Source organism: Bos mutus, chromosome 21, assembly GCF_027580195.1.
Source record: "Bos mutus isolate GX-2022 chromosome 21, NWIPB_WYAK_1.1, whole genome shotgun sequence".
NCBI lineage: Eukaryota > Metazoa > Chordata > Mammalia > Artiodactyla > Bovidae > Bos > Bos mutus.
Genome location: NC_091637.1, coordinates 3,749,673 through 3,773,443, shown reverse-complemented (window position 1 = coordinate 3,773,443; position 23,771 = coordinate 3,749,673). Strand labels below are relative to the sequence as shown.

At 41.5% G+C, this 23,771-nt stretch overlaps 1 protein-coding gene and 1 pseudogene across 2 annotated transcripts in view; one reads left to right on the top strand and one right to left on the bottom strand.

Annotated features, from left to right (window-relative positions):
* GABRG3 (gamma-aminobutyric acid type A receptor subunit gamma3) overlaps nucleotides 1–23,771 on the bottom strand; it is an 839,241-nt gene that overhangs the window by 743,053 nt on the left and 72,417 nt on the right. The window lies entirely within an intron of this gene.
* Nucleotides 20,520–21,658, top strand: LOC102275851 (small ribosomal subunit protein eS1-like; annotated as a pseudogene).

Here is a 23,771-nt window from a genome sequence, read left to right as displayed (position 1 = left end):
TCCCAAATATCTCCCCTACCCAACACGCCAGCCCATGAGGAGATGCTCTTTCTGTGGGTTGGAACCAGCGATGTGCTCCTGATGAGGAGAACACAGAAGTGACAGGCCACTCCTTCTAGATTAGACTATAAAAACTTGCCCATGAGGCCTCCCCTCTTCTCCCTTCTCTTCCCTCTCCTCTGGCTGGCTGGCTGTCTCTAGTCTCTCTCTAATACAACCAGCTGCCCTCTGGAGAGGTCTGTGTAGCAGGATCTAGGAAGCACCAGACAAAGGCCATCAAAGAACTGAGATACCCAGCCCAACAGCCAGCAAGGAACTGAGTCCTGCAGATGCCACCTGAGGATCCTGGAAGCGGACTCTGCCCCAGTGAAGCTGTGAGATGACCGCAGCCCCAGCCTCATCTGCAGCCTGCAAGAGGCACTAGAACAGGGGTGCCAGGTCCGTCACACCCACATAACCAGGTGAACTGTGAATAAGAAATGCCTCACTGTGCACTTGTAAGCAGAATCTAAAAAATGATAAAAACGAACTTATTTACAAAACAGAAATAGACTCACAGACATAGAAAGCAATCTTATGCTTACTAAAGGGGAAATGAGTAGGAGGAATGGTTAATTAGGAGTCTGGGATTAACAGATACACACTACTGTGTATAAAATAAACAACAAGGATTTACTGGATAGTACAGGGAACTATTCAATATTTTGTAATAACCTATAATGGAAAAGAATCTGGAAAAGACTATCCATAAATATATAAACAAACATATATACAATATATGTATAGGCATAACTGAATCACGGTGCTGTATACCTGAAACTAACACTACATTGTAAATTGACTATACATCCATTTTTAATGGTTAAAAATAAAGTGAAATTTGTTTAAAAAGAAAATTAGGCGACTTCCCTGGTGTACCATATATTTTTAAAAATCTGTCACTTTAAGCCCTTGAGTGCTGGGATAACAAATAACTTCACTGCATACTGTGAACCAAAGGGAGAAACACATATTTACATCCAAGCAACAGGAAAAAAGATAGGGTGTTTTTCTGAGTTGCAGAAAAAGAAATTCACCAAATTGAGTTCAGTCAACAATTCTTCCTGGGTTTGTTACAGAAAGATTTACTGAAGAGCCAGTAGATGTGAGGGTTGGGCTGGAAAGACAGAAAGTCCACCGTTAGGGGTGGGCTCGCATGCAGAAGCTAGAGCACGAGACAGTCACTGAGCACATGCTATGGCTCAGGCACAAATCAGGACCCCACCCTGGATGGCTGTGAGTGAGACCAACACACAGATGCACAGAGAGAAAATCAACAACGCCGTATGTTAAGTGTCTAACACAGCAGGAGACAGCCTCTGCCGAGTCTGGAGTGAGAGCAGGAAACTTCCCAGGGTAGGATCTGGGATTAACAGATACACACTGCTATGTATAAAATAGTAGAAATAGTAAGTTACATGGACAAAAGGAACTGAGCATTCCCTTCAGAGTCAATGGCATGACCCACGGGACAAAGTCCCAAATACCTTGTGGACAGCTTGATGTCCATGGCAAGAAGCCTGGATTTGAGCCCCGAAGCTGTAAGAAATATTGAGGGGATGTGAACAGGTGACCAGGAGGAGGGACCAGGAGCCACCAGGCCAAGGAACCTCCCAAAGCACCATGCCAGTGATACGTGATGATGCACTGGGCCTAGAGGAAGGGGAGAGAAGGGCAGGGACAATGACAAGGAAGGGGAGCTGCCACAATCACACAGCCACATGAAGGGGGCAAGGAATCACCCTCAAAAGATGTTCAAAACCTATTCTTTCAAAACTATTCCAAAAAATGAAAGGAAGGAGTACTTCTAAATTCATTCCACGAGGCCACCATCATCCTGATACCAAACCAGACAAAGACACCACAAAGAAAATTACAGGCCAATATCTGAGAGGGAAATAGACACAAAATTCTAGCAGACTGAATCCAATAACACATTAAAAGCATCATACACCATAATCAAGTGGGATTTATTCCAGGAATGTAAAGACTTTTCAATATTCCCAAATCAATCAATATGATACATCAACAAACTGAAGAATAAGGTTGTTATTCCTGTAATCATCTAAACAGATGAAGAAAACACTTATGACAAAATTTAACATCCATTTATGAAAAAAAAAAACTAGAGAAAACAGGCATAGAGGGAACATTAAAAAGGCCATATACAACAAACTCACAGCTAACACCATACTCAATGTTGAAAAGCTGAAAGCATTCCCTTTAAGGTCAGGAACAAGTCAAGGATGCCCAATCTCACCACTCTTATTCAGCATAGTTTTGAAGTTCCAGCCACAGAAAGCAAAGAAGAAAAACAAAAGGAATCCAAGTTGGGACAGAAGAAGTAAAACCATCACTGTTTGCAAATAACATGATACTACAAAAATCCAAAAGATACCACCAGAAAACTACTAGAGCTCATCAATGAATTTGGGAAAGTCTTAGGATACAAAATTCACACACAAAAATCTGTTGCATTTCTATACACTAACAATGAAATTTCAGAAAGAGAAATTAAGCAAACAGTCCTATTTACCATCACATAACAGAATAAAATACCTAGTAATAAACCTACCTAAGGAGGCAAAAGACCTTTACTCCAAAAGCTGTAAATTTCTGATAAAAGAAATAGAAGACAACAGAAACAGATGGAAAGATATACCATGTTCTTGGATTGGAAGAATCAATATTAGTAAAGTGACCATACTACCCAAGGTAACCTACAGATTCAATGTAGTTTCTATCAAATTACCAAGGCATTTTTCATAGAACTGAAACAAAAAAAATTAATTTGTATGGAAATATAAAAAGATCCTGAATCTTGAGAAAAGGAATGGAGCTGGAGAAATCACACTCCCTGACTTTAGACAATACTGTAGAGCTACAGTAATCAAAACAGTATGGTACTGGGACAAAGATAGTCTTACAGATCAACAGGACAGGATACAAAGCCCAGCACCTGTGGTTAATTAATCTACAACAAAAGCAGCAAGAATATAAAATGGGAAGAGAAAAAAACAGTCTCTTGAGAAACTGGGCACGTAAAAGGTGTAAATATGTAAAACAATGAAGTTAGAACATTCTCTAAGACCATATATAAATATTAACTCAAAGTGGATTAAAAACCTAAATGTAAGACCATATATTATAAAACTCTTAGAGGAATATATAGACAGGATAGTCTCACATAAACTGCAAAAATAGTTTTTGGATCATTTCCTAGAGTAACAGAAACAAAAGCAAAAATAAGCAAATGAGACCTAAGTAAGCTTGAAAGCTTTTACACACACACACACACACACAAAGAAACCATAAAGAAAAATACAACCCATGAACTGGGAGAAAATATTTACAAACAATGCAATTAATCTCCAAAATAAACAAACAACTCAAGAACTGGGCAGAAGACCTAGGAAATATTTCTCCAAAGAAAATGTGTGTGTGTGTGTGTACAACTCTTTGCAACCCCACTCATGGCCTATAGCCCATCAGGCTCCTCTGTCCATGGGATTTCCCAGGCAAGAATACTGGAGTAATTGCAGTTTCCTTCTCCAGGGGATCTTCCCAACCCAGGGATCAAATCCATGGCTCCATTATCTCCTGCATTGGCAGGTGGATTCTTGGCTACTATGCTACCTTATAGATGGCCAAAAGCAAGTGAAAAGATGTTCAACATCACTAATTATCAGAGAAATGCAAATCAAACCTACAAAGAGGTATCACTTACACCTAAATGAACTAGAAAAAGAAAAACAAAGAAACCCCAAAGTTAGTAAAAGGAAAGAAATCACAAAGATCAAAGTGGAAATAAGTGAAATAGAGATTTAAAAACAATAGTAAAGATCAATGAAATTAAGAGCTGATTTTTAAAAGATAAACAAAACTGATAAGCCTTTAGCTAGACTCATAAAGAAAAAAATGAGGATCCAAATCAACAAAATTAGGAATAAAAAAGGAAAAGTTATGACTTACACCATAGAAATACAAAGGATCACAAAAAATTACTACAATTACATACCAATAAAATGGTCAACTTAGTAAAAAATGGGTAAATTTCCAGGAATGCACAATCTCCCAAGACTAAATCAGGAAGACAAAGAAAATATGAACATCACTAATTATCAGAGACATGCAAATCAAAACTACAATGAGGTATCACCTCACACCACTCAGAATGCTAATCGTCAAAAAGTCTACAAATAATAAATGCTGAAGAGGGTGTGGAGGAAAGGGAACCCTCCTACACTGTTGGTGGGAATGTAAATTGGTACAGTCACTATGGAAAACAGCATGGAGGAATCTTAAAAACTAAAAATACAGCTACCATATGATCCAGCAATCCCACTCCTGGGCATATATCTGAAAAAGAGAAAAACTAATTTGAAAAGATAAATGCACCAGTACTATTTACAATAGCCAAGCATGGAATAAACTTCAACAGAGGAATGGATAAAGAAGATATATATATCTTCTTTAAGTCATAAAAAGAATGAAATAATGTCATTTGCAGCAACATGCCTGAACCTATAGATTATCACACTAAGTTAACTCAGACAGAGAAAGAAAAATATATGACATCACTTATATGTATAATCTAAAAACACACACACACACACAAATGAATTTATTTTCAAAACAGAAATAAACTCAGATGGAAACATTTTTTTCCAGCAGAAGATAGGCTGACTCACTTTACCCAGCTGAGGAAATCAGTGAAGGATGAGATCTTCCATTAACAGATGAGAGTGTGGATACAGAGGGGGCCCAGAAGAGCTGTCTTTTGCATCAAGTGAGGCCACCAGGATGTTGTGTCCCCATAAACAGATCTGGTCTTTGGGACCCGCACTCATTGAGGTCACCGACGCTGCTCTACCTCAGTTTCCTCTAAAGAAATCAAACACCACCAATTTAGACCCACAACGGGAGACCTGCCTCAAGGGCCATCCTTCCTGCACGGATATGAAGACCTACGGGAAGAGCTCCTGTACCAGGTCAGGATGCAGGACAGTCTGCCCGGGGGACTGTGGAGGGCAAGTCCTGAGACAAGCAGCATTGCTCCTGCTGCCATGTCCTTCTGCAGGTGCAGAGCTCAAACTCCACTACTCCACTATGCTAGAGTCACCGGGCCAGCACACCTTGACACAAGACAGACTGAGAAAGTAAAAGACACAGATCTAAGATGATTCTGACTATCTGCAGGGTTGTTTTGATTGGATGATTCATCAGTGAATATGCTGCTAAATTTATGGTAACCAAGAAGGGGAAGTTGGATGGCCAAAATAGAATGTTCAGTTAGGAATTAGTTGACTGAGGAATAGTAACTAGATAGCCTACACAAGATCTAGAAAGACATCAGAAATCATGTCTGAAGCTTAGGAAAAAAAAAAAAAACAACAACAACAGAAGAGACTCCAATTATGAAATTTTCAAAAAAGGAACATGATGTATCGTGCTTATAAACATCTAAAGTTCTCTCTTCAGTGGTGTTTAGCCTGTCCAACCCTGCTGAGAGCAAGGGAGAGGAGAGATTTTCAGCAAATAGTCTACAAATGCTGCCTGAATGCTGCATACTGGAAGAGCTTTCACACACCAGGGCACCTTACAGAAAGGCCAGCTCCTCACAGAGAAGGGGGTTTTGACTGGTCAGTTTCAACAGAACAGAGTGCCTCAAAGAAGGCTGAACAATTTGAGAAGAAAAGACAACTGAATTCACAGCATCACATTTTTTTATCTCATGTAAAGTCCTTTCAGATGCCTAAAACTTAATTGCTTCTTTTTTTAATTTAAATGTCTTTCTTGAAATATCTAACATAACTCTGAAGCCAAAAAAATAAAGGAAAACAGTATTTTACGGCTTTCTTCCATAACTCCAGCTCATTTTTATTTCTTTGCATAGCTCAAGGACAAGCATATTTTTAGACTTCAATATTATGGAAGAGAAGGATGGGCAGATTAGAGAGTCTAGAAACAAAAGAGGAGTGATTGCAAATCTTGCAAATCATTGGCAAAAGTAATTTTTCATTGGAAATTACATTTTAAAGTTTCTTCAGTTTTATAAAATCAAATTTCCCTGCTGTGTCCTAAAATCATAGGACATTTGGTCTGAAAGAGACCAGAGAGGCCTCAGTGTACAGGTTTCTTCTGCCCTAGAACATCCATGTGCCCAGCACCTCGGTGTCCATGGGGCAGCTCCATAACCTGGGAGCAGGTGGCTCTGCTCTGTAATCTGGGAGCAGGTGGCTCTGCACTATGGGAAAGGTAAAACTTGCCTGCCTGCAAGGCCCAGCCATTTGTTTTATTCCAGTTCTGTCCCCTTACAGAATTTCACATGCTCTTCAGGGGACAAAGCAGCAGGCAGCGTGCTTTGTGCGGACTCGAGCGTGTCTCAGGATCCTCCCAGCCTGGATGTGGAGCAGCCTGAGGAATGTGCTCAGCAGACCGCTGCAGAGCAGCGGGACTCTAAACCCACCAGGACACACACCCACCCCTGCTCAGCTGTCGTGAACAACGGGACAACACAGGCACAGGGACGTGAATGGGGCAGCTGAGCCATCAAGGCCAGGGCGAGGGCGTGACACAAGCAAAGCAGAACCAAGCTGAACAAAGTGAGGATGCAGAGAGGCAGGGAGGGAAATGTCCAGTGAGGACGGACATCCCGGGGGTGTAAGACAAGAAGCAGAATCTCGTGGGTAAGTGGCGAGTAAGAAGTGCAAGGGAACTCCAAGAGAGGACTTCAGGGCTGGCCTGAGCCTTAGCAGCAGCTGCACCGGACCACCACCCGTTGTCAGCGGTGGCCCGAGAGATGTGTGAAGGTCAGCACTCCTTCAAGCCCGCGAGGTCTGATAATTACTTTAAAACAGGTGTTAGGAACATGATTTCACTTTTGAATTGCTGTGAAATGGAAAGTGAAACTCGCTCAGTCATGTCCAACTTTTTCTGACCCCATGGACTATACAGTCCATGGAAGTCTCCAGGCCAGAACACTGGGGTAGCCTTTCCCTTCTCCAGGGGATCCTCCCAACCCAGGGATCGAACCCAGGTCTCCTGCATTGCAGGCGGATTCTTCACCAGCTGAGCCACAAGGGAAGCCCAAGAATACTGGAGTGGGTAGTCTATCCCTTCTCAGGGGATCTTCCCAACCCAGGAATCAGACTGGGGTCTCCTGCATTGCAGGTGGATTCTTTACCAGCTGAGCTACCAGGGAAGCCCAACTGCTGTATCTTTTCCAAAAGCCCAAACCACGCCAGTAGTATGAACTGACTAAACAGCATCTGGACAGAACTACAGATTAATTCATTTCTTTTCATCCTCTTCCACATTACGCATGCTGTTGATTCACCCCTTCTAACTTGTTCAGTGAGGCAAGGCACATGCACATCTACCTGGTTAAAAAGAGCTAGCACAGACTGGAGTAGTCTGGATAGAGGAGTAGGGGGACCCTGGGCTCATGTCCCTCCCACAAGCACACCAAACTACAACTATTTACTATTTACAGAACTATTTACAGAACAACTGTCTGTGAGAATGACCTGAAGACTAGCAGAAAAGATTTTCCAAAAGTAAAGATGTAAAGAAGGAACCACAATAGGACAGCTAGGAAAGGCAGAGACATGGCACAGTCAAGACCCACACCCTGGGTGGGCAACCACACAGGGAAATAATTACATGGCAGAGTTTTCTCCAGTGAGCCAGGGGCCCAAGACCCACATTAAGCTCCCCAGCCCAAGGATCCTGTACCAGGAAGACAAACCTCTAGAATGTTTGGCTTTGAAAACCCACAGGGCTTAATTTCAGAAGGGCTGTGGGACATAAAGACTCACTCTTACAGCACACATGCAAAGTCTCACATGCTCCAGGACCCAGGGCAGAGGCAGTGATTTCCAAGGAGCCTGGGTCAGACCCACCTGCTGATCTTGGAGAATCTCCTGGAGAGGCAGGAGGCAGCTGGAGCTCACCCTGAGCACAGACGTGGGCACAGCCACTTGGGGGCGCTCTTTCTACCATGAGGACACTGCTGCTGCTGCTGCTGCTGCTGCTTAAGTAGCTTCAGTCCTGTTCGACTCTGTGCGACCCCACAGACGGCAGCCCACCAAGGCTCCCCCGTCCCTGGGATCCTCCAGGCAAGAATACTGGAGTGGGTTGCTGGTGCTGGCAAATACCACTTTGGAGTCCTCTCTCTTATTAGTACTGGGGGCTCATCCTCCCAACAGCAGGTTGGCACCAGTCCTGAGACCTCCCAAGTCAAGCAGTCAGCAGTACAGGGACCAAGTGCCACCCACCAGGGGACTGACGGGATCTGAATCTGTCCAGCAGCGGATCCTCAGGACCCAGCCCCAACCCCCAGCAGGCCGACACCCACCCCTGGGGCCCAAGGCCCCACAGCCAGCCATGCCGACACCCAGGCCATCAGTGGCTGTTAGACTCCACAGAGGGCAGGGCCTAGCAGCCAACAAGGTAGGCAGCCAGGGCACAGCCACAGCCACAGCGGTCAGCCCTGCCACAGAGGAGGGTCCGCACAGCCCCAGAGGGCATCCCTAGGTAACACAGCGCTGGAGACCAGAGGAGAGTGTGTTGCTGGGCCCCGTAGGACATCTCCTCCATGAGGCCACGAGTACCAGATTGGTAAATGTAACCAACATGCCTAATGCACACAGAGACTCAGGCAAAATGAGGCAACAAAGGAGTATGTTCAAAACAAAGGAACAAGATGAAACCCCAGGACTAACTGAAGTAGAGATAAGCAATTCACCTGACAAAGACTTCAAGGTAATAATCATAAAGATCATCAATGAATTCAGGAGAAGAATGGATAAACAGAGTGAGACATTTTAACAAAGTGTTAGAAAAATAGAAAAAGAAACAGAGTGGAAGAATACAGTAATTGAAATAAAATACACCAGAAGAAATCGAGAGTACCTTGGATGATACAGAGGAACAGATCGGCTAGCTAGAAGACAGAGGAGCAGAAATCACTAATGCTGAACAAAGAAAAACAAATTTATAAACTGAAGACAATTTAAGAAACCTCTGGGACAACATCAACTGCACTAACATTACATTATAGAGGACCAAGAAGGAGAAGAGAGAGAAAGAGGAAGAGAACATATTTGAAGACAAAATAGCTGAAAACTCCCCTAATCTGGGAAAGGAAAGTCACCCAAGTCCAGGAAGTGCAGAATCTCATACAGGATTAACCCAAAGAGGAACACACCAAGACACACAGCAATTAAAATGGAAAAAATTAAGGAGAATAAATTAAAAGCAGCAAGGGAGAAGCAACAGAGAACTCCCATAAGACTATGGCTGACTTTCAGCAGAAATTCTACAGGCCAGAAGATAGTGCCACAGTATGTGTGAAGTAATGAAAGGGGAAAAAACCTACAACCAAAAATACTTTATCTGGTAAAACTATCATTCATATCTGAAGGACAGGTAAAGAATTTTACAGACAAGCAACAGTTAACAGAGTGCAGCACCAGCAAACCAACTTTATAAGAAAAGTTAAAAGGAATTCTCTAAGTGGAAAAGAAGAGGAAACACCAGAAATATTAAACTTATGAAGGAAAAATCTATTGGTAAAGACAAATATACAGTAAAGGTAGTAAATCAACCACTTATATAGCTACTAGGAAGGATAAGAAACAATCATAGTAAAATCATATATATCTATAATAAGTAGGTAGGGTTACACAAAACAAAAAAATATAAAAATATGATGTCAAAAACACTAAACGTATGAGTAAAAACGCAGGGCTCTTAGAATGCAATTGAATGTAAGAGATCATCAGGTTGAAATGAGAATGTATATATATAATCGTCATATATGAACTTCAGGCTAACCACAAACCAAAAATTTATAATAGATACTTACACATACAAAAGAAAAGGGAATCTAAACATAAAACTAAAGATAGCTATCAAATCACAGGGAAAAGACCAAAAGAAAAAGAAATAATCAAAAAAGAAATACAAAACAACTTGAAAAAAGTTCACAAAACGGCAATAAGCAAATATCTATTAAAAATCAGTTGAAATGTTAATGGACTAACTGTTCCAAATAAAATCATAGACAGGTTGAATTGATGAAAAATACAAGACCCATATATATGCTGCCAATAAGAGACTCACTTCAGAAGTAAAGACTCACATAGGCTGACAATGAAAAGATAGAAAAAAGTATTCCATGCAAACGGAAATGAAAATAAAGCTGGGCTGGCTATATCAGACCACATAGACTTTAAACCAGACGTATCAGACCAAATAGACCTTAAAATAGAGACCATCACAAGACACAAGGAAAGTCATTACATAATAAAAAAAAAGGACTAACTGATCCAACAAGATATAAAAACTGTATACACACACACACACACACACACACACACACCCAATATAGGAACACCTAAATACAAAAAGCAAATCTTAACAGACACAAAGGAAGAAATTCACAGTAACACAGTAGCAGGGGAATTTAACATTCCACTAATCAGTCCTGGGTGTTCTTTGGAAGGACTGATGCTAAAGCTGAAACTCCAGTACTTTGGCCACCTCATGCGAAGAGTTGACTCATTGGAAAAGACCCTGATGCTGGGAGGGATTGGGGGGCAGGAGGAAAAAGGGACGACAGGGGATGAGATGGCTGGATGGCATCACCAACACGATGGACGTGAGTCTGAGTGAAGTCCGGGAGTTGGTGATGGACTGGGAGGCCTGGCATGCTGCAGTTCATGGGGTAGCAAAGAGTCAGACACAATTGAGTGACTGAACTGTACTGAACTGAACATTAATGGGCAAATCACCCAGAGAAAAAAAACAATAAGGAAACATTGGCCTTAAACTATACAGATAGATTTAATAGCTATAAATAGAGCATTTCATCCAAAATATAAAAATACACATTCTTTTCAAGCATACATGGAACATTCTACAGGATAGATCACATACCAGCCCACGAAACATGGACCTATATGATATTATGATAAATGCAATAAGTCAAAGAGAGAAAGACAAGTATGATTTCACTTATATGTGGAGTTCAAAAAGTGAAAGAAACGAACAAACATAACAAAACAAATGACCCAGAGGGAAGGTACGGGGAGGGAAGAGGGTGGAGGGTTCAGGATGGGGAACATGTGTATACCTGTGGTGGACTCATGTTGATATATGGCAAAACCAATACAATATTGTAAAGTTAAAAAATAAAAGAAAAAAAAAACAGAGTTATAGATGGAAATCAAACAGGTTGTTACTGGAGAGCAGGGGGCTTGGGGATGAGGGAAATAGGCGAGGGAGATTAAGAGGCACAAATTTCCAGTTACAAGATAAGTGAACCACAGTGATGAAACATAGAGAGTAGGGAATACATCCAGTACTAATTTAATATTTACGTATGATGACAGTAACTAGACTTATCGTGGTGATTATTTGGTAATGTATAGAAATATCAACTCACTAGGGTGCATAGTAGAAACTAACATAGTATTGTAGGTCAAATACACTTCAGAAATAAACTCAGAAAAGAGATCAGATCTCTGGTTACCAGAGATGAGGTGGGCGGGGAAGAGGGAACTGGATCAAAATTGCACACCTCCTGTTATAAGCTAAGTAAATATTTGGAATGTAATGTACAACAGGATTAATATAACTAACATTGCTGTGAGTTGTATATGACAGTTGTTGAGACTACATGCTAAGAGTTCTCATCACAGGAAACTTTTTTTCCTTTAATTGTATATGTATGAGAACATGGATGTGTATGAAATATACTGTGATCATCATTCCATGGTGTACATTAAGTCAAATCATTATGTTCTACACCTCACACTTATACACGGCTGTATGTCAATTATGTCTCAACAAAACTGAAAGGAAAAATAGGCACAGAGGTGAGAAAGTACCCTATGAAGATGGGCCTTTCAAATGTGAATCAAATAATAAAGGTGCGCATGTCCAGGCAACACAGGCATGCACTGTCTGTGCCCAGCGCTGTTCAGACACCAGGGTGTGCTAGAGACCAAGGTGTTAAAGGTCCTGCCCCCAAGACCTCCACCTCCACTGCTTCCCATCAGTCCCGTTAAGCTGCTTCTCAGATTGCCCCGTTCCCTCCTCTTTGGTCCTCAGCACCCCAGGCCTTGACTGGAAGCCTGCTGTGGGTCATACATCTGTGCTAGGTCAGGTGATGAGAGAACACTGATCTGTGCCCTCCGACTTACAATTCTCAGAGGTACAGAGTTGGAAACAAGCGGTTATCATTCATGAGGAGGTGCCCCGGTCACAGCGGTTATGGGGGTGCCATAATATGTGACACTCCTCTTTTTAAGAACTTGTTTCATTGACGTACATTTGATTTACAGCATGTTGTTAATTTCTGCTCCACAGCAAAGTGATTCATATACACATGTATATATTCTTTTTCATATTCTTTCTCCATTGAATAGTTTCCTGTGCTACACACTAGAACCATGTTGTTCCATTCTACATACAATAGCTTGCAACTGCTAATCCCAAACTCCCAATCTAATGTCCCCCTTCCCCATTAACAACCACAAGTCTTTTCTTCATGAGTCTGTTTCTGTAGATAAGTTCATCTGTGTCATATCCTAGATGCCACATGTTAAGTGGTGTCATATGGTATTTTTGTCTTTCTGGCTTCACTTCACTTAGTATGATAATCCTTAGGTCCATCCATGTTGTTGCAAATGGCCTGTTTCATTTTTTATGACTGAGTAGTATTACGTTGTATATATACACATCTTCTTTAACTATTCATCTCTTGATGAACATTTACTTCCATGTCTTGACTACTGGAAACAGTGCTGCTATGAACACAGGGTGTGTGTATCTTTTCAAATTAGAGTTCTGTCTGGATATACACCCAAGAGTGAGGATGCTGGATCATATGGTAACTCCAGTTTTAGTTTTTTAAGTAACTTCCATACTGCTCTCCACAGTGGCTATAACCAATTTACACTCCTACCAACAGTGAAGGAGGGTTCCCTTTTCTCCACACCCTCTCTACCATTTGTTATTTTTAGACGTTTTAATGACGGCCATTCTGACTGGTGTAAGGTCATTGCAGTTTTGATTTAAATGTCTCTAATAATTAACAATGATTAGCATCTTTTCAGGAGAAAACAATGGCAACCCACTCCAGTACTTTTGCCTGGAAAATCCCATGGACAGAGGGGCCTGGTAGGCTTCAGTCCATGGGGTCGCAAAGAGTCAGACTTGCCTGAGCAACTTCACTTTCACTTTTCACTTTCATGCGTTGGAGAAGGAAATGGCAACCCACTCCAGTGTTCTTGCCTGGAGAATCCCGGGGACAGGGGAGCCTGGTGGGCTGCCATCTATGGGGTCACACAGAGTCGGACACGACTGAAGTGATTTAGCAGCAGCAGCAGCATCTTTTCACACATGTGGGGCTCATCTTGACTTTGGGACTCACAATCCCTAGTCATGACATGGGGTACAGTGGTCAGAAGGACCTGACCCAGCGGGTATCTCCCTGGAAGGGAGCACTCCTTTCTCTTCTGCATTAGGTCTTCCCAGCCCTGGGTCCTGTTCACTGTTCCTCCTCAACAGCCCTCACAACCACTGAGGAAGCCTCACCGACTGGGAACTGAAAACAGCTGTCAGCCTGGTTACGGACCCAGCGTGGCCCTTCCAGAACAAGTCAACAGTGCAGGAAATTCAAGAAGTGGCATTCACAGCCCCAGATCAGCCTCGGATTCAAGCTCTGCTTCCACTCATTCTCTTTGTGTGGATGCGTTTCACATTCTCGCTTCCAAGCAGAACAGGAATCCCTCAGTTGCCAGGCTGTTCTGAGACTAGGGCAACAGTATGAAACAGAACCTAACCAGCAGAGCAGCCGGACAAAGAGGGAGTGTCCCCCTAACCTGCATGCAGAGCCTGCTCGGCCACTGAGTCCCAGGAAAGGGCGAGGGCCCTGGGTGAGTTACATCCAGCATCAGGTCAGCGCCACGTGAAAAGTGACCCAAAAATGGCTTGAACTGCAAAATAAGGGGACAGGCCCTGTGTTTGGTTGCTAGGGCTATCATAATAAAGCACCTAAAACTCAGTGGTTCGAACAACAGAAATTATTATCTTAGAACCTGGAAGCTGACGTCCAACATCAAGATGTCAGCAGAGTTCGCTCCATCTGAGCCATAAGGGAGAATCTAGTCCTGGCCTCTCTCCCAGCTGCTGCTGGTTTGTTGCCCATCTTTGGTATTCCTTGGCTCATAGAACTCTGCCTTCATCTCCACATGGTGTTCTCATGCGCATGTCTGTCTCCAAACTTCTCCTTTTTATAAAGACACCAGTCATATCAGTTTAGGGCCACCCTCTCCAGTATGACCTCATCTTAATTAATTAAACTTAATTTAATTAATTAAATTGACTCTATTTCCAAATAAGTTCACATTCTAATGTATGGGGGGAAAGACTTCAACATATGACTCTGAGTTGGCAGGGCTGAGGAGCCCTCCCTTTCAGAAAACAGTTTTTACATTAAACTTAAAGATGGTGCTCTTTTCAGTGGTTCATGATATAGCCCATACTATGGGGAATGAGGAATATCAATTGAGAAATAACCAGCAGAATGAAAAAAGTTCAAGAGGAAAAGAAAAATAAGCTACCCACACATCTGACGGAGTTGGTGTGCAAGATCGCAATTGACAAAGAACAGAAATTTTGAAGTTACGAGAGCTGTTGCAGTGTGCTTGAATTGCTGAAAAGTTCACATTCACTCACAAAGGGGCATGACTGCTCCATGCAACAAGGCATTTTAAGACATTCTGTATAAAGTAGTGAAAAGTTCCAAGACACGGGAGGATAAACAAAAGAGGAAAAACAGTCTGTTTAAAATGCACTAGTTTTACACTGACAAGCCCATTAGCATGGGCTTCCCAAGCGGCCTGTGGTCAAGAATCCACCTGCCAATGCAGGAGATACAAGACAGCCAGGTTTGATCCCTGTGTCAGGAAGATTCCCTGGATTAGAAAACAGCAACCCACTTCAGTATTCTTGCCTGGAAAATTTCCTGGACAGAGGAGCCTGGTGGGCTTTAGTCCATGGGGTTCCAAAGATTCATACATGACTGAGCACACACACACACTCTCTCGCGTGCACATGCCTATTAGCATAGCTCCCACTGATTTCCTTTAAAGTATGGGTGTCTGTTCTATCATCTTTCCAGATGCAGTCTTTGAGACAGGACGTAAGGGTCCTACACCTTAAGCTCTATTAGCCATAAACTTGGCTGAAGATATCAATAGCCTCCGTAAGTTTATTGTCAGGATTAAACTCTTGCAGCAATGGAAGCACTGAAAAACTGTTAACTAATACAATTAGAGCAAGGCAGGTGTTAACTAATACAATTAGAGCAAGACCTATTCATTAATGAAAATGTAACCTAAGATGTGGGAAGCGTATGGGTATGCAGGATGTGCACATTAACACTCAAGGATGCACAGTGGGTACATATGTAGACAGGCAGAAGGGAAGATGATTTTTATTCATTCATTCATTTGACAGACACTCATAAGGGCCTTTCAGCTGAGTCCCAGGGGGCCAAAAAGAGCTGTAGGTGTTGGCCTTCAAGGGCTCACAGTAAAATGGGAACCTGCTACAGACAGGTTCACTAGATCTCTGGTTTAAAAAGCCTTTACTAGTTTTTAAAGCCTTTAAATACCACCTTCTTTCTCATTCTTGGGAATTTTTTTTAAGTTTCAGAAATCTTTTCCACTTATACTGTGTGGCTCTTTCAACATATTCTATTGGTTTATTTAATAATGTGTATATTTTAAGATACACACTATTATTTCTACTGCTGTTACACTGGAAAAGGGCTTTACATCTAGTGATGAACCAAATCTCAAAATCACACACTTTATAAATATATATAAATATGGGGTTAGCCAAAAAGTTTGCTTGGTTTTCCCATAAGATGGCTCTATAGTGCTTAGCTGTCTTTAACTTCATTTGAAACAATTTTGTTAGACTATCATGACAGCTGTCATATCAGCATGCACTTAAAAAAACTTATCAAAATTAGTGAATTTTTGTGTAGCCATTTTAATACTGAACAGGGAAGAAAAAAGAAACATTTTGGTATATTATGCTTTATTATTTCAAGAAAGGGAAAAATGCAACTGAAATGCAAAAAATAGATTTGTACAGCATACAGAAAAGGTGCTGTTGACTGACTGAATGGGTCAGAAGTGGTTTGCAAAGTTTCGTGCTGGAGATTTCTTGTTGGACAACGCTCCACAGCCTGGTAGACCCGTTTAAGTTGACAGTGATCAAATCTAGATATTAATTGAGAACAATCAACATTATACCATGCAGCAGATAGCTGACACAACTCAGAATATCCAAATCAACTGTTGAAAATCATTTGTACGTGTTTGAGTCTGTTAATTGCTTTGATGTTTGGGTTCTACATATGTTAAGTGAAAAAAATCTTCTTGATTGTATTTCTACATGCAACTCTGTACTTAAGTGTAAGAAAAATGTTCTGCTTTTAAAACAAATTGGGACAGGCAATGAAAAGAGGATACTGTACAATAATGTGGAATGGAAGAGATTGGGGGCAAGCGAAATGAACTACCACCAACTACACCGAAGGCCAGTCGTCATCCAAAGAAGGAATACGGTAAGACTGGAAGAGAGTCCTCTATTATGAGCTCCTTCTGGAAAATCAAATGCTTCATTCCAACAAGTACTGCACCCAATCAGACCAACTCTAAGCAGTACTTGATGAAAAACGTCCAGAATTAGTCAACAGAAAACACAGACGTTCATAGGAATAACGCAAGACTGCATGTTTCTCTGCTGACCTGACAACAACTGTTACAGCTTGGCTGGGAAGTTCTGAGTCACTCACCATATTTACCAGACATCACATCTTAGACTTCCATTTATTTCGGTCTTTACAAATTATCTTAATGAAAAAAATTTCAATCCTCTGGAAGACTGTAAAAAGTACATGGAACAGTTGTTTGCTCAAAAAGATTAAAAGTTTTGGGAAGATGGAATCATGAAGTTGCCTGAAAATGGCAGAAGGTAGTGGAACAAAATGGTGGACATGTTGTTCAATGAAGTTCTTGATGAAAATGAAAATTTCCTCTGGGCTTAACTCATGGCTCCAAATTATTTCCTTTTCAACTATTAGAAATCAAACCTTATTCCATCTAAAGAAAATTTTAAATCAAAGGTGTGTGGCTATGATGGGAAAGCTTGTCCTAGACCAATACTCTCACAAAGCAAAAACAGAAAAGCTGGATAAAATACACATTTAGAAACTGATTTGAAGAGGTCCAACACCAAGACAGCAGGGGCAGCAGGGCCAGGACTTAGCCCCTCTCCCTAGAACTTGCCTCTGGGCAGCAGGAGCCAGTGGAGTGGCAGCAAGGAGCGCGGGACCTGGCAGAGCTGGAGCAGAAGCCAAGTCTGGGGCAGCCAAGCAGCCCAGCCAGGAGGGGCAAGCCTTCAGAGAGGGGGGATGGCAAAGAAATGGGCCCAAAGGCCGGGGGTTTCCCTCAACACACTCACAGACTAAGCTGCACGGTAAGAGATGGCTTAAAAAGAAGAGCAGAATTTCCAGCCATTTTATGCTGTCAGAAATATAAAAACTAGAATTTTGGAGCACTTTGAAGCTGCCTTGGGAAGCAACCCAAGCCGTCAGTTGGGACTCCTGCAGAGCTATCCCTAAGACTGGGGGCAGGGTAGACTGGAACCAGAGCCCAGCTGAGCCTCAGCTGGACAGCAAAATAGCCCCCCCAACAGTAGTGACCTCCAGACACAGAGGGAACGCTGACTGAAGTCTCTACAACTTTTGTACATAATCAAGGAGAAACAAAAACACGGGGCCAAGCAACCAAAGAGACAACAGAAATGGCACCTTAGGTGGCCAGATACTGCAGCCATCAGCTGTGAATTTAATGATTAGTCTGTCCCCCAAAAAGACTGTAAGATGGAGAAATCCATCAGAGACTGCATATCTACAAGAAACTGTCAAACTAAAATTTTAGAAATGAAAAATACTTTTGTGTTCAATTTTATGTGTCAACCTGACTGTATCATGGGATACCCAGATTTTAGCTAAACATTATTCTTAGGTGAATCTGTGAAAGCGTTTTCAGATGAAATATTAACATTTGAGTTGGTGGACTCAGTAAAATATGTTGCCTTTCCCTTGAGGGATTATAATATGATGTGATATGATTATATATGTGTGCGTATATATATATATACGTATATATCCTATTGATTTTATTTCTCTGGAACCCTGACTAATATAACTACATAACTACTCAGTATCTCAGTAATAATATAAAAAATACTGCTAAAAGCATTAAAAGAGGATGAATCTTAAATCCACTGAGTGAAAGGAACCAGTTTCAAAGGAACCAATATCACTAATTATGTGATTCCATTTACACAAAATTCTCAAAAACAAGACTGAAGTGTGAGAAAACAAACCAGTGGTTGCCAAGTATTTAGGTGAGGGTCAGTTGTGACTGTTAACAGAAAGTGTGAGGGAGCTTTTGGGACAGAGACTTACAACAGTCTCTATCTTGACTGTTGTAGGTACATAAATTTATACAGATTTTAAAAGTCATGAAACTATATACTGAAAAAGTTAAATCACTCTATATTAATTTATAAAATAAAATTTCAAGAAATAAAAAACTCAATAGATGGCTTGAACAGATAAGGGATACATGAGGAGTGACTTACAATGCTGCAAGGTAGATTGATCTCTTCTGGTTCTTCTGGTTCCTTTTGATGTCTGGTCAAATTAGAACCAGAGATCAAATTGCCAACATCTGTTGGATCATCAAAAAGCAAGTGAGTTCCAGAAAAACATCTACCCCTGCTTTATTGACTACACGAAAGCCTTTGACTGTGTGGATCACAATAAACTGTGGAAAATTCTGAAAGAGATGGGAATACCAGACCACCTTACCTGCCTCCTGAGAAATCTGTATGCAGGTCAAGAAGCAACAGTTAGAACTGGACATGGAACAACAGACTGGTTCCAAATTGGGAAAGGAGTATGTCAAGGCTGTATATTGTCACCTTGCTTATTTAACTTATATGCAGAGTACATCATGGGAAATGCCAGGCTGGATGAACCACAAGCTGGAATTAAGATTGCTGGGAGAAATATCAATAACTTCAGATATGCAGATGACACTACCTTTATGGCAGGAAGCAAAGAAGAACTAAATAGCCTCTTGATGAAAGTGAAAGAGGAGAGTGAAAAAGCTGGCTTAAAACGCAACATTCAAAAAACCAAGATCATGGCATCTGATCCCATCACTTCATGGCAAATAGATGGGGAAACAATGGAAACAGAGACCTTATTTTGGGGGGCTCCAAAATCACTGCAGATGATGACAGCAGCCATAAAATTGAAAGACACTTGCTCCTTGGAAGAAAAGCTATGAGCAACCTAGACAGCATATTAAAAAGCAGAGACATTACTTTGCCAACAAACGCCCATCAAGTCAAAGCTATGGTTTTTCCAGTATTTGTGTATGGATATGGGAGTTGGACTACAAAGACAGCTGAGCACCAAAGAACTGATGCTTTTGAACTGTGGTGTTGGAAAAGACTCTTGAGAGTCCCTTGGACAGCAAGGAGATCCAACCAGTCCATCCTAAAGGAAATCTGTCCTGAATATTCATTGGAAGGACTGATGCTGAAGCTGAAACTCCAATAGTTTGGCCACCTGATGTGAAGAACTGACTCATTTGAAAAGACTTTGATGCTGGGAAAAACTGAAGGCACCAGGAGAAGGGGACGACAGAGGATGAGATGGTTGTTTGGCATCACCGACTCAATTAACATGAGTTTGAGTAAGCTCCAGGAGTTGGTGAAGGACAGGGAAGGCTGCGTGCTGCAGTCCATGGGGTTACAAAGAGTTGGACGTGACTGAGCGACTCAAGTGAACTGAAGGTAGATTGAAAGGTGTCCACTGATTGAAACATGGAGATCAAAGGGATGGAAATAAAACCATAAGCATAAGGGACAAATGGGACTTGGGAGAAATTCTTAATGGTCACAGGACTGGAGCCCTAGAACATGAAAAGAGAGAAATAGAAGGTTACTGAAGCAATATTTAAAGAAATGGAGGGTAGTGATGAACAGAGGATATTCAGGGCAGTGAAAATACTCTATACAATACAGTTATGGTGAGTACATTATACATGTCATCATACATTTGTGAAAATCCAAAGAAGGAACACCACCAAAGTGAACCCTCATGTAAACTATGAGCTTCACATAATAATAATGTGTCAATATCCATTCATCACTCACAACAAAATGCACCACAGTAATGGCAAGATAATAATATGAGGAACATGTGTGTTTGTGTATGTGCATGTAGAAGTATATGAGAACTCTCTGTGATTCCCACTCGGTTTTTTATAAATTTAAAATTTACCCCTTTTGGCTCTCTGAGCGGCACCATGGCGGTCAGCAAGAACAAGTGCCTTACGAAAGGAGGCAAAAAGGGAGCCAAGAAGAAACTGGTTGACCCATTTTCTAAAAAAGATCGGTATGATGTGAGAGCACCAGCTATGTTCAATATAAGGAATAGTGGGAAAACATTGGTCACGAGAACTCAAGGAACCAAAATCACATCTGATGGCCTCAAAGGTCGTGTTTTTGAAATGAGTCTTGCTGATCTGCAAAATGATGAAGTAGCATTTAGAAAATTCAAGCTAATTACTGAGGATGTTCAGGGCAAAAACTGCCTGACTAATTTTCATGGTATGGATCTGCTGCTGCTAAGTCACTTCAGTCGTGTCCGACTCTGTGTGACCCCACAGACAGCAGCCCACCAGGCTCCCCCGTCCCTGGGATTCTCCAGGCAAAAACACTGGAGTGGGTTGCCATTTCCTTCTCCAATGAGTGAAAGTGAAAGGTGAAAGTGAAGTCGCTCAGTCGTGTCCGTCCCTCAGTGACCCCATGGACTGCAGCCTTCCAGGCTCCTCCATCCATGGCGTTTTCCAGGCAAGAGCACTGGAGTGGGGTGCCATTGCCTTCTCTGGGTATGGATCTTACCCGTGACAAAATGTGCTCCATGGTCAAAAGATGGCAGACCATGACTGAAGCTCACATTGATGTCAAGACTACCGATGGTTACTTGCTTCGTCTGTTCAGTGTGGGTTTTACTAAAAAGCGCAACAATCAGATTCAGAAGACTTCTTACGCCCAGCACCAGCAGGTGCACCAGATCCGCAAGAAGATGATGGAAATCATGACCTGAGAGGTGCAGACAAATGACTTTAAAGAGGTGGTCAATAAATTGATTCCAGATAGCATTGGAAAAGACATAGAAAAGGCTTGCCAATCTATTTATCCGCTCCATGATGTCTTTGTTAGAAAAGTAAAAATGCTGAAGAAGCCCAAATTTGAATTGGGAAAACTCATGGAGCTACATGGTGAAGGTAGTAGTTCTGGAAAAGCTACCGGGGATGAGACAGGTGCTAAAGTTGAACGAGCTGATGGATACGAGCCACCAGTCCAAGAATCGGTTTAAAATGCAGACTCTTAATGGTGACAAATAAAAGATCTTAATTGTGGTATTTTTTTCCCTGATCATTCTTTTTAAATAACCTGACAGCTTTTTTAAGATGTTCTGATTTGTGGTGAAATTTTCTTACCTTTTGTGTGTATTTTATTTAGTTACTAAGTAGCCAAGAAAGGCTAAGATCTATTTTAAGCAGGAATGGTCTGAAAGTATTATAGATGGTGAATAAAAGGAAACCCTTTCTTTACATGGTTGAAGTTTTGAACGCAAAAGTCACTCAGTCGTATCTGACTCTTTGGCAAGAATACTGGAATAGGTTGCCATAGCCTTTAGGGATAATCCCAACCCAGGGACTGAGCCCAGGTCTCCTGCACTGGAGACAGAGTCTTTTCCATCTGAGCCACCACGGAAGCCAAGGTGGTTCTCAAATCTCTGAAAGGCTTATTAAAACATTGCAGGGCCTTGCTCCCAGAATTTCTGATGTAGATCTAGGATGAAGTCTGCAAGTCTGCAGTTTGCAAATTTTCAGGTGACTCTGGTGACAAGGAACCATACTTTGTGAACCACTGTCCTAAATCCCGCAGTGGAAAGAAAAGAGCATATTGCCATTTAGGTTTTTGTGGGTTTGTCTTTTAAAAATATAAATGCTATGTATGAAACGAGATGCCAGTCCAGGTTCAATGCACGATGCTGGATGCTTGGGGCTGGTGCACTGGGACGACCCAGAGGGATGGTATGGGGAGGGAGGAGGGAGGAGGGTTCAGGATGGGGAACACATGAGAAATAAAGGAATAAAAAATTAAAAAAAAAAAAAATAAAAATTAAATAAAAAAAAAAAATAAAAAAAAGAATGAATGGAGAAAAAAACTATGGAATATTATACAGCTATTAAAAAGTATGAGTTAGATCTAGATACATGAACTTGGAAGTATGTCCACATGTTATTAAGTGAAAAAGTCAGTTGAGGTATAAAAAAAAAAAAAAAAAAAGAAAATGAAGATCATGGCATTTGGTCCCACCACTTCATGGGAAATAGATGGGGAAACAGTGGAAACAGTGTAAAAAAAAAAATAAATAAAAATAAAAATATAAATGCTGTCTTCTGTTCTCTAGAGGTAAATCCCCCCCCTGAAAACCTTAATGGTCAAGCTGAAGTTGGCTAGACAAGTAGAGAAACAGGTTATTGGTCTCCTATTAAGTGGGCATTCGTCTGCCATCCAGTGTTTCCTAGTCACTCACCCATTCTGTTCTGTACCTTCTCCGCTCAAATCTCTAATTTTTCATTCTCAGTTCAGCTGATGGTCTTGCTTCTTGAGAGTAAGAACCTCAGAATTTCCTGTTATTTCCACCCTGCCTCATGCTGGGAAAGACTGAGGGCAAAAGGAGAAAGGGGGTGGCAGCAGATGAGATAGATACTGTCACTGACTCAATGGACATGAATCCACAAACTCTGGAAGATAGTGAAGGACAGAGATGCTTGGTGTGCTGCAGTCCGTGGGGGCGCAGAGTCAGACATAGAAGCATCAGATTCTACCCTCTGTTCTTGGCTCCATCAGTTCTCACCTTTTTCATTATTCCTCTGCCAGTCTCAGCATACAAGTAAGTCCTCTGCCCTTCCAGATACACCCCTATTCAAGCTTATAGCAAAGCTCAAAAGAGTTAGCCATATTTCTTGCACGTAATTTTACTTTTGCTTGAATCTATCGCAGTTGGGCTTTTTTCTCTTTCACACTTTTTTTTACACTCCACTGTTAAGGAAGCTGTTGCTGTTAGAATTAACAGATGTCATTGCTAAGCCAGTGGTTCATCCTTAGCTTTCATTTTACTTCTGTAACAGTGATAATTGACAGTTGCTTTTCTCCTGTGTTTCTTAACTGTATTCTGGAATTGGACCTCAAAGTCTTCCTCCCAGGTTGCTAGCTACTATTTACTAGTTTGTTTCAGGCCTCAGTGTTGAAGAGCCCTAGGCCTTTTATGTTTACCAATATTCTTTCTAAAAATAGTCTTACTCGATTTCTTGGTTTTAAATAAACTGTCTCAGAATTAAAAAAAAAGAAATTCAGTTCAGTTCTGTTCAGTCACTCAGCCATGTCCGACTCTTTGCGACCCCATGAACCACAGCACACCAGGCCTCCCTATCCATCACCAACTCCTGGAGTCCACCCAAACCCATGTCCATCCAGTC